Source organism: Candoia aspera, chromosome 1 (genome assembly GCF_035149785.1).
Source record: "Candoia aspera isolate rCanAsp1 chromosome 1, rCanAsp1.hap2, whole genome shotgun sequence".
Taxonomy (NCBI): Eukaryota; Metazoa; Chordata; class Lepidosauria; order Squamata; family Boidae; genus Candoia; species Candoia aspera.
In genome coordinates, this window is record NC_086153.1 from 243,634,720 (window position 1) to 243,646,929 (window position 12,210).

The following is a 12,210-nucleotide window of genomic DNA, read 5'->3' on the forward strand; positions in this document are numbered from 1 at the left end:
AGGCACAACTTTGTGGCAGTAATTACTAGCTGTCTTTTCTTTTTAGGTTGCTGCTGGCAGAGGTGGGGGCCCATTGGAACCAAAATTGCAAGGCATGGAAAAAGGAAATAAACATAGACAACTGCTGGTTCAGAGAGTTTCAAATTATTTCTACAGATGCAATACTGTCTGGGACTGTCAAGAAGAGTCATTCCTATCCCAGGTGGTGGATGCCAGCTCTACCATCCAGATTCTTCCACTCATGAAGGAATGAAGGAATGGATTACTTTGGAGAACAGGAAATTATTACAGCTTGAAGGACATGAGCTAAGATTCGGGTGGCACGCTATCTATGGTATGATAAAGTTAATAAGGATTTAAAGAATCACTTTGTTAGGAATGCCATACTGAGAATCTGGAATAAATATAAGGTAAGATTGTCTCTGAATGTACCATTATGGTTGTCACCTCAAGAACCATTTGTTAGAAGAGAAAATGTGGGAGGAACAAGCTGGTTAAAATATAAAGACTTGTTAAAGTTTGAAGAGGGTGAACCAAAAAAAATCTAGGTGTTACATTCTTATTGCCTTCTCTCTCTGCTGGGTATTCAGTGTACATAATTTCTTTTGTTGTAATTGGTTCTGTACCAGTACAAATCCAAGTCTGTAAAGTTAGAAAGAGAGCAGAATATATAATGCTTCTTGGAAGATAGCAGTTAGGTTATTTTTGGAATGTATGACTAAGAGGAGAAAAAGGATAAGGTTGCTGCTCTTGGGAACCAAAACGGCCAGCATAGAATTCTGTAAAACTTTTGCCATCCCACAGTAAACAGAGTTAATAAACTCCCAACTGCTTATCCCTTACTGACCTCTCCTTATGCTCAGTCATCTTACCAACCTTTGAACAGCACTGCTTGTTGTGGATTCAAGTGCATACAATCCATCCTAGCTGTTTCAACTTTAAAATGAATGGTGACTAATTAATGCAAAGGCAGGGGGATGCTTTTAGGATAATAGGCATATCTGGTATTATGAGAGCAAGTGGTGCTGGCTGCTACAGTAGCTTTGTACATTAAAAGATGGCTGGCATGGTGGGCAAGCCAAGTCACAAAGACCCTTTACTAGAAGGCAAATTAGTGGCTTGCTTTATACCATCTCTGCTTATTACTTTACAAGTAAAACACTGGGCTTCACCTACCCATCATTTTAATTTTAATAGCATACGTAGCTATGGAGCCCTTATGGGGCTGCTGGGCATCCCAGAGCAACATTGGAAATTACCGTTGGAAGCTCATATTTTGCTTTGAAGCATACCAATTTCCCATTCAGTTTTTTAAGTTAAAAGAGAAAAAGTCAAGTGGGACAGCGAGCCTGGTAGCTAGCTAGTGAAGTGTTCGCAGGCCTACTGATGCCCACAGTATTAGACACATATGCTTAAAAACAAGTCTCTCTTAAGGGTGAGATCCTTTACACTTGTAGCTGTACAAGTGTAATGATGTTACACTTTCGATGGTGAAATAGTTACTTTAGAAAGGAGTCTCCTGATGGGATGTGTGAATCAGCTAAGGCTTCGTTCTCAGTTGCGATATGATGAGTCAGTTTAAATCATCAATTTGAACTGTCAAATCAGTTAAAAGATCTGAGTTGAATAAAAGTGTGGGTCTGCATAGGCAAAAGTCTATTTAGTCTTCAAATCAGTTCAAAGGCACCTGATCTGATTCAACTCACCAAATCAATTTGGTAATTACATGTGAAGAACTGTGTGGGAGGATGGCTGAGGCAGCGAGGCTACCTATCCTATTTCTCACACCTTCTGCATGGAGCTATGGGGAAGGGAAGGGGTGGGGTGGGACCTTTGAAGCAGGCACCCAGCCACCTCAGAGGGGAGAGCTGTCAGCACTTGAGATTCAAAGTACAGTGCTATGGTAAGGCTGGTAAGGAAAAGGAGAAAATGAAAGAAAAGGCAGCAGGAAAAAGGCAAAAGAAGAAACAAGAATACAGAAATAAAAAAATCCAAAGATGTTTGGAGGCAGTGGGGCAAGAGATGCCCATAGACCAAATTGCCCTCATAAGTATCCCAGGTGTTAGATTGGGAAGGCAGAAAACAGTCTTGAAGGGCAGCCATTGAAGAGCAAAGCTCAGGAGTGATGAGCTGTGTCCCAACAGCAGATTATTATTATTATTATTTAAATGTATTATTAGTTATTAACTTTATATGCCACCTGACTCCCAGCAGCTTTGGGGAGATGAAGCAAAAAAAAAGAATGGGGAGTGGAAAAAAAGGAATGATTGGTCTTTTTTCCCTTTCCCACCTCCATTTGGATCGCCAAGCAACCAGCAGCATTCCGGTTGTGTTCATAGCTGGCATTCAGAGCAGCTGCCATCAGGGAGATAAAAGGGGATGAGAAAGAGATGGTGGAGAGCCACTTCAAGAGAGACCAGTAGAATGGATCTGGGAGCTCCACATAAAGAATAATAGAATAGAGATAGATGAATAAGGATTAAGTGAACAGGTTGTCATTGCTTAATGTCCATTCATTCAGCGACTGTTCAAAGTTATGATGGCGCTGAACGAAGGGACTTACAACCGGTCCTCAAAATTCTGACAATTGCAGCGCCCCTGTCATTATGTGAACAAAATTCAGGCCCACTTGGGTCCATTCACATTTATGACCGCCTTTTGGCCACCCACCTACCCACTGCTGCCATGCCTGCTGCACTGCACAACACTACTAAACTGGCCAGCACAGGGTAGGGGCTGCATTTATTTCTGGAAGTATTCCAAAGTGTAAGGACTTCCACAGAAAAGACCTGTTGCCTGGTCCACCCTTCATGTAGTTCTTGCAGGAGAGGAACTCTCAATAGGACTTCTGTCAATGATCAGACTGAATGCAGAGATTCCTTTTTTGGCAAGGTGTTGCCTGATGTATCCCAGAGCTATGCCATACAGAACTTTAACGTTAATGAGCAACACTTGGAACTGGACCTGGAAGCCTACTGGAAGCCCACTCTAAAATGAGTGATGTTCTACATGGGTGAGGTTGTTCTGCCAATCCTAGCTGCCACATTCTGCATTGACTTCAGCTTTGGAGTTGTCTCTAAAGCTAGTCTCTTGTAGAGTGTGTTGCAATAATCCAATCAGGTAGTGACTGGGCATCAAAGCATCCTGATACAAATATGGTCTTAGCTGGCTCATCAGCTGAAGCTGGATAAAAGCCCCCTTGGCCACAGCTAACACCTGCAGTTTGCGTGGGAACCGGGAGTTCAGGAGGACCCCCAAGTCATGAAACAGTCTTTTTCAGGGGGAGAGCAATTTCATCCAAAATTAATGGATATTGATCTATAGGAAAGTTTTGTTTCCGAATTCCCTCCCCTTCCCTCCCCTTCTCTTCATTTGGAATCTTATTCCTATGCTTGGCTTGGCTATAACTAGGTATTGCCAGGATTCTTTACAGCGTATTTGTAGCACACCTATTCTTCCCTATCATAGACTTATAATGCACCCCTAACCCAGTGTCAAGTGCGGACAGATGCAATAACAAGCCACTCACTTCTTTTAAAGCATATGAGGTTCAGTCCAAGGTTCCAGACTTTCCTTTGTTTTAATAAAATGTCTTTGACTAAATAGCAGAGCGGCTCTTTATTAGCAGAACATTTCTGAATAACTAGTTTCAGTCCAGTGAATGCAAAACTTGGCAACTTTTCCTAGATTCCACAGTATAGGATGAAGCAATTAAAACCAACACCACAGTATTTAAATAGAGTCATGTGGAATTCCAGCAGTTCAGAATCAGGACAAGCTTGTTGAAGAAGGGAAATAGGGCACCAAAAAGGAAAAAAGGAAAGGAAAGGGAAAAAAAGCCTTATACAAATTTTCTTGACTCCACCTGGTTGCTAGGCAACATGAATACAGAGCTGCTAGATTAGGAGTGCACCCTGGATGAATACGGCAGAATTAAGAATATAAAACTGAGTTTGCATCCTAAGATACATCACCTTATCACTGCTATTCCAACACTTGTTCAGATGCCAACGGTCTTTGTTTTCCTGATTTGACTTTGACTGCGGAACCAAAACAGGGAGAAGCAAGCATGGGTTAGAAGTATAATCTTTCCCTCTGCCTCCAGCCCACTGGTTCTTGGAAATCTTACATCATGGCAGTTTCATTTTGCTTTTAGTTACAAAAAGGAAGCAGGTTAGAAAAAGAGCACATGATATGCTGAGGGGCCATAGAACCATAACGGACAGGTCTATTTGATTGCTCTAAAATCAACTGCACATCTTCAGCAGACAAGAAAGGGATCTCTTTCTGATTGCATATCTTGCCACCTTTAAGCCAGGGAATCAGCAATGAATCCCACAGTCAGAACTTCTGGATAGAGAAAGTTCTGAAACATGTTTATCTGGCCACGCTCTGAATAAAATGTGCATTCAAACCCTTCTCTCTCCCTCGCACATTCCCATTTCACACTCCATTGGTAATGATTAATGCTTGTAGTCTTGGGAAGGAAAACCAAAACAGATGTTAACCAGCAACAGTGCAATCTTGCTAACCCAGAGTCAAAAGCTGAAGTTTGCAGCATATCAGTGGCTGAAGTCAAAATAAGGATAAATCAAAACGAGTAGACAAGCTCTTTTGTTTTTACTTCTGTGAATACACAGGAAGTGGGGGTTAGGTGGTGTAATCTGATGGAGAAGTGAATCCAAAAGGATTATGGCTTGAATCCAAATTCCGTGCAATGCATGCTCCCACCCTGCATTTTTTTTCATGAGCTCAGTGCTATATAGCTACAGTTAGAAATCTCTCTGTTTCCTCTTTCTCAAATTAATTTTTATTAACTGATTAAACTGCAGCAAACCTGTATAAAATACCAGTATGAATATTTAAAATAAGCAAACAAAAATTAGTACCTTTTTATACCCACATCCTCCTTTTTCTGGCCTCTCACTGTTTTCCATTATTCTTTTTACACGTTATCTATGTACTGTACCTTTTCAAATATACATATAGATATGTCTCTGTTTCTGTATGTGCATGCATAAGTTAACATGTTGGATCATGGCAGCGTTATTTTTCTACAGCTATGAAAAGAATGTTGTAATTCCTGGCTTCAAAGAAAGGGAACCAGATCTCAATGAACATGACAACTTGTGGTTATTTTAGGAACACTCTTGTGTGATGGTTAAAACTTTCTGCTAATATGTGTTGTAATTTGCTCATTTGTACCTCAGTGCTGTGTTATATCACTAGCTTTGCAGCTCAGATAGACATTATGATGATATGTTGGAATGTAAAGGTAAAGGTAAAGGTTTCCCTTGACGTAAAGTCCAGTCGTGTCCGACTCTAGGGGGCGGTGCTCATCTCCGTTTCTAAGCCTTGGAGCCGGCGTTGTCATAGACACTTCCGGGTCATGTGGCCAGCATGACGACTCGGAACGCCGTTACCTTCCCGCCGAAGCGGTACCTATTGATCTACTCACATTTGCATGTTTTCGAACTGCTAGGTGAGCAGGAGCTGGGACGAGCAATGTACATCTTCAAAATGTTTAGAATTGCAAAAACTGGTGCTGGAATAAACATACTTATGATGATGCTTGAAATAATCATGAAAACAGTGGTCACAAGATGGTTACATATAGATTAATTAGTTGCTTTTAAAAAATTATTTCAAGAATTGTTTCTTTTAAGCAAGATGATGTTAAGTTTCCTTTATCTGCACTGTATTCCTACTATCTTAAGGTATCTCTCAACCAAATCTGCATATCTCCTTCTATATGTGCTAATAGGATATTATTAATTTTGCCCTTGAGCCCTTTCTGAATTGTATCCCTCATGATTTATATTCTGTGCAGAGCCAGTTTAGTGACTCATCTTTTTCCAAAAGTTTGCATCATGTCTGATTTTGGACTTTTCTTGGAGCTAAGAGATTCTCATTTGTTCTAGGCTCTTTATTTCTATGCCTTTCTCCTTTGCAAATAAATCTATAATCTGGTATAATCTCCTTTCTCCCCTTGTTATATTGTAAGTATTTGTGTCTGGGGATAAGATGAAATGGGTAATAATTGTGCACTGTGAAATAATTCATATGATGGAGACAAAAAAGGATAATATGACTTTTTATCTAAAAGATACAGATGATAGGACTTCTGGTGGAAGTATGGTGAACTGAAGACAGCTCTGCAAAAGCAGAGCTGATGACTGCAGCAAAGACCAAGGAACTGGTGAGTAGACCAGTTCCTTGGAACCTCTCTGGATAAGGAGAAGATGGGAGATCACCCACATGTGTTCTGGACAGCTGCTCCTTGCAAGGAGACCACAGGACAGTGATTTTCAGTGGGTTTGAGTGCCAGGAGATGACAGGATCAGCCATCTTGCTCACAGCTGCATCAGAGACTTTTAAAGGACACTGAGTTTGCAAATCTCACTTCCTAATCACTTTTGGAAATTGCCTGTTAACTATTCTAAAGCTATTAGAGACCTTTGGAATGACAGATTTGAAAAGTCTTCATCAGGTGAGTTTATCTTCAACTCTGAACAAAAGAAAAATTAATTATAAGCTTAATTACTTAAAGAACTTGAATAAACAGCAAAAAGCTAAATAAGATTTTGATCTAAGAAAATTATAAATGGATTAAGGGTCCAGATAAATTTGGAATATTGACTTTTACTGTAAGATTTTGGAATTAATTATAAAAAATAACTTCTTATGGAAAACAGACTTATTTTGGTTATCTTGACAATTGCAAGTCATAATAAAAGATAAGTGATGATTTTAGAAACTGGATACTAGAGTGGACTAAAGATTTTAAGCAGAAGAAAAAAAATACAAATCCTGATGTCAGTTAATACAGGGACTTACAGAATGATACAAAACGTTGTAACATCGGAAATATCAAAGGAGATCTTTGAAGAATGGAGCCAGAAATTAGTAACCAGAATATCAACACTGTCAGTAATGATGTCTGCTTCTGTGGATAAACTATGTCTAAAAGATGTTAATGAAGGAATGACAGATGTGGAACAAATTTTATCTGATAAGATAAAGTACAGAGTGTGGAACTACAAATGACAAGCCAAGAGGATTATTTGAAAAAGAGTGCTTTGCTGAATATACAAAGAAACTGGCTGAAGATTTAAAAATTGGAAATACAAATGATGAACCAAGAGAATGACCTGGAAAATGTTTTCTTATTGGATCTACAAAAGAGGTTTGTTAAAGCTTTGAAGAAATCTGTGCGATGGGATAAAGAAGAATTGAAATCAAAGCATATGACAATGCTTGATTGAATTAAAGATTAAGACTGTTGGAAGAAAAAGAAAGGAATATAAATTATTATTATTTGATCAAGGTTAAATAAGACATTTTTGTAATATTCTGGCAACCCTTTATGGACATTTTGCTGACCAAGATTGAAAAGCTGATGTTTTATGGATTTGCTTATAAATAAGGGAGGGGATATGGGATAAACAGATATCTGTTTAACTTTATAGGGGCTGAAGAGTTATTAAATGTATTTATACTTGTTGTGATGAAGATTGGAAGTCACTTTATATATTTCTTTTCTTTTTCTTTATTATATTCTCTCTTCTTTTTCTTTATTTTTCTCTTTTCTTGCACTTTTTACTCTTTCTTTCCATTCACTATTTCTCTAAGTTTAGTTTGTATTAGTTTTTACTATTGTAATTAAAATTCTTAATAAAATTATATATTAAAAAAAGTAAAACAAAAGGTACGAATGATAAACCAACTACATAGACCAACATCAACATTAAAAAGTAACCAAAACCCTCAAGATCAATTAAAAAAAAAAGTAGCGATTAACAGTACCTGTGTGCTAATAGGGGACATAACCAAGCAGAATTTTAAGTTTCCCTTTGCATCCTCATGACCTCAAAATGCTTTTGAATAAAACCATCTTGGCCGCTGAACTGAAGGCCGTTTAAGACGGAATCTGGTAGAATTCACTTGGTAAGGTATGCCAGGGTCTTGACACCGTGACAGTGAGGTCACATTGATACCTACCTACTACATCTCTGAAAGCAAAGGGACATGGAACAGTGTCTCCAACTATTACTTTTCAGCAAACATCTCATAAAAGAAGCCTGTCCTAAAGGATCCTAGTTCTTGGCTGTTTCTCCCCATGTCACACTAGGTTTAAATGCACAACTAGTAGAGCTCTACAGCAGGAGTTTTCCAAGTTTTTCAGGATGTGGAACCTGTTAGATTTTTTTTTTAATCTTGGAATCCCTGATCAAGAAGCAAAGCTATAGAAAAATCAGCTGTATTCAAGTGAAGTTTTTTTTCAATCTCTCATGGACTCCTAGGATTCCTCAGAACAGTTTGGATAACCCTGTGCTACAGCGCATTGGAGTCAAAGGCCAAAAGATGCTTCAGAGGGCATAGGGGAGTTCCCATAGCACCTGTCAGTGGCTTCTTAAATCAGGGTGTCTATTTCAGGGATTACCCAGATGCCTTCCAGAGCTGCAGTAGAATCTGAAGAAAAAGCACATTTAAGGAATTGCCACCAGGTCCTGCCTGCATTCTGAATCACTTTTTGGCCTTCTGTTCACTGCCCACAGCTCCTTTTGGTAGATGGGCAGCTCTATAATTTTGTTAAGTCAATAAATCCAAAGCATTGCACAGCCTTGATATATAGATGTAGATAGCTCTATTCAGGTCTTATGAATCCGGATACAGTCATACTGTCAGTAGTGATACTCTTTGCATGCTGTGATATAGTACAGGACAAGCATCTGTGTGGACAGTGTATCTGTACTGAGAGGATCTTAGTATGTATGCTGGCTTCCATGGGAGCCTCTAAAGCTTCAGATAAATAAATGAAGGCATGACTCAAGTGATGAATGTAACCCGTTTGATGACAACTGAATAGGGCAGTAGATATTTGGATTACTGAGATTGCAGATGAGGTGAGATTGAATGCACCTCTTTGCCCTGCCCAGGATTTAGAAGAAGAGGTAACAATTGCTTTTGCTTTAAACTTTTTAGGTTATGTTCACAGATCCACCGTCAGCACTCAATGACTGTAATGTCAAGCAATGACTTGGGTGGGTATCACCATGCCCCCTTAGTAAAAGGAACAATTTTCATTTTAAGATAATTCATAGGCTTTTGCAGGATGTTAGTATGGTACGTCATCAAATGATGCACCACTGTGTAATCTACATATAAGTCTTAATTATCTCTAAATGTGTACCTCTCCTAAGGTACAGTGGGTTTTTATTTATTTATTCCTGACTGGCAGTTGTAAAATTAGGTTGTGTATTGCTAAGTATGGTCCTATGTGAAAAGCAAAATAAATTTCTCATGAGAACTGCAGATAATCCATTCCATAAATACTGTATGTGTTATTCAGCCTATTCATTGCTCAGAGGTCATTCTGTTCTGTCAGAAATAATGCATAAGATTTCCTTGATATATTAACACAACTAAGGATTATTTTGACTGTTATTACTGTGTTCCACTAGGCAATTATGAAGAGCAGAATGAGGGGTCGGGATTCCAGTTGACAGAGACATGGTCAGAAAATAGATATTTATTTTGAGCACTTTTAAATCTCCAGGACCAGATGAATGGTAAGTAGAGTACTGGACAAACTTCCTGACAATCTGGCTAAACTCTGAAATATCGTGCAGAATGGGTGAAGTGCTAGATAACACAGGGAGAACAAATATTCATCCTTATCTTCAAAAAGAAGGAAAAATAAGATCTGGAAAACTACAGATGGGTCTCACCTCAATGCCTGCAATGATTCTAGAGGAGTTCATAAAGAGATTGATCTGTAAGCACCTTAAAAACAATGTGGCAATAATTAAGGATGAATCTGTAAAAAACAATTCCTGCAAAACATACCTTATCCTTAACAGACTACAGGGATACTGTTGACATCATATACTTTGAGATCAGAAAAGTGTTTAACGAAGTACGCTGACAAATTCTGATTAGCAAAATAGTTAACTGTGGGCTGGATGTCACGACAGTTAAGTGGATATATAATTGGTTCCTCATCAAACTGGGGCACCATAACATTTACACTGGGGCCTTGTATTCCTCAACATTTTTTTAATGACTTGGATGAGGAGGTGGAGGGAATGCTTATCAAAGTTATGTAGATAACTCAGAATTGAATGGAATAATTAGTATCCTACAAGTCCAAAATAAAGTTTAAAACAAACATTTATTTATTTATTTATTTATTTATTTGTCAAATTTATCACCGCCCATCTCCCCCTCAAGGAGGGACTCTGGGTGGTTTACAGTAAAAAACAACCACAGTGTAATAAATACTATTGTTTATTCGTTTAGTCGCTTCCGACTCTTCGTGACTTCATGGACCAGCCCACGCCAGAGCTTCCTGTCGGTCGTCCACACCCCCAGCTCCCCCAGGGACGGGTCCGTCACCTCTAGAATATCATCCATCCACCTTGCCCTTGGTCGGCCCCTCTTCCTTTTGCCCTCCACTCTCCCTAGCATCTGCATCTTCTCCAGGGTGTCATGTCTTCTCATTATGTGACCAAAGTATTTCAGTTTTGCCTTTAATATCATTCCCTCAAGTGAGCAGTCTGGCTTTATTTCCTGGAGGATGGACTGGTTTGATCTTCTTGCAGTCCAAGGCACTCTCAGAATTTTCCTCCAACACCACAGTTCAAAAGCATCTATCTTCCTTCTCTCAGCCTTCCTTATGGTCCAGCTCTCGCAGCCATATGTTACTACGGGGAGCACCATTGCTTTAACTATGCGGACCTTTGTTGTCAGTGTGATATCTCTGCTCTTAACTATTTTATTGAGATTTGTCATTGCTCTTCTCCCAAGGATTAAGTGTCTTCTGATTTCCTGACTGCAGTCAGCATCTGCAGTAATCTTCGCACCTAGAAATACAAAGTCTTTCACTGCTTCTACATTTTCTCCCTCTATTTGCCAGTTATCAATCAAGCTGGTTGCCATAATCTTGGTTTTTTTGAGGTTTAGCTGCAAGCCAGCTTTTGCACTTTCTTCTTTCACCTTCATCATAAGGCTCCCCAGTTCCTCTTTGCTTTCAGCCATCAAAGTGGTATCATCTGCATATCTGAGATTGTTAATGTTTCTTCCAGCGATTTTAACTCCAGCCTTGGATTCCTCAAGCCCAGCATGTCACATGATGTGTTCTGCGTACAAGTTGAATAGGTAGGGTGAGAGTATACAGCCCTGCCGTACTCCTTTCCCAATCTTAAACTAGTCCGTTGTTCCGTGGTCTGTTCTTACTGTTGCTACTTGGTCGTTATACAGATTCTTCAGGAGGCAGACAAGATGACTTGGTATCCCCATACCACTAAGAACTTGCCACAATTTGTTATGGTCCACACAGTCAAAGGCTTTAGAATAGTCAATAAAACAAAAATAGATGTTTTTCTGAAACTCCCTGGCTTTTCCCATTATCCAGCGGATATTGGCAATTTGGTCCCTAGTTCCTCTGCCTTTTCTAAACCCAGCTTGTACATCTGGCAATTCTCGCTCCATGAATTGCTGAAGTCTACCTTGCAGGATCTTGAGCATTATCTTACTGGCATGTGAAATGAGTGCCACTGTTCGATAGTTTGAACGTTCTTTAGTGTTTCCCTTTTTTGGTATGGGGATATAAGTTGATTTTTTCCAGTCTGATGCCCATTCTTGTGTTTTCCAAATTTGCTGGCATATAGCACGCATTACCTTGACAGCATCATCTTGCAAGATTTTGAACAGTTCAGCTGGGATGCCGTCGTCTCCTGCTGCCTTGGTATTAGCAATGCTTCTTAAGGCCCATTCAACCTCACTCTTCAGGATGTCTGGCTCTAGCTCACTGACCACACCGTCAAAGCTATCCCCAATATTGTTATCCTTCCTATACAGGTCTTCCGTATATTCTTGCCACCTTTTCTTGATCTCTTCTTCTTCTGTTAGGTCCTTGCCATCTTTGTTTTTGATCATACCCATTTTGGCCTGGAATTTACCTCCAGTGTTTCTAATTTTCTGGAAGAGGTCTCTTGTCCTTCCTATTCTATTGTCCTCTTCCACTTCCGTGCATTGCTTGTTTAAAAATAATTCCTTATCTCTTCTGGCTAACCTCTGGAATTTTGCATTTAATTGGGCATATCTCCCCCTATCACTGTTGCCTTTTGCTTTCCTTCTTTCTTGGGCTACTTCTAGTGTCTCAGCAGACAGCCATTTTGCCTTCTTCGTTTTCTTTTTCTTTGGGAT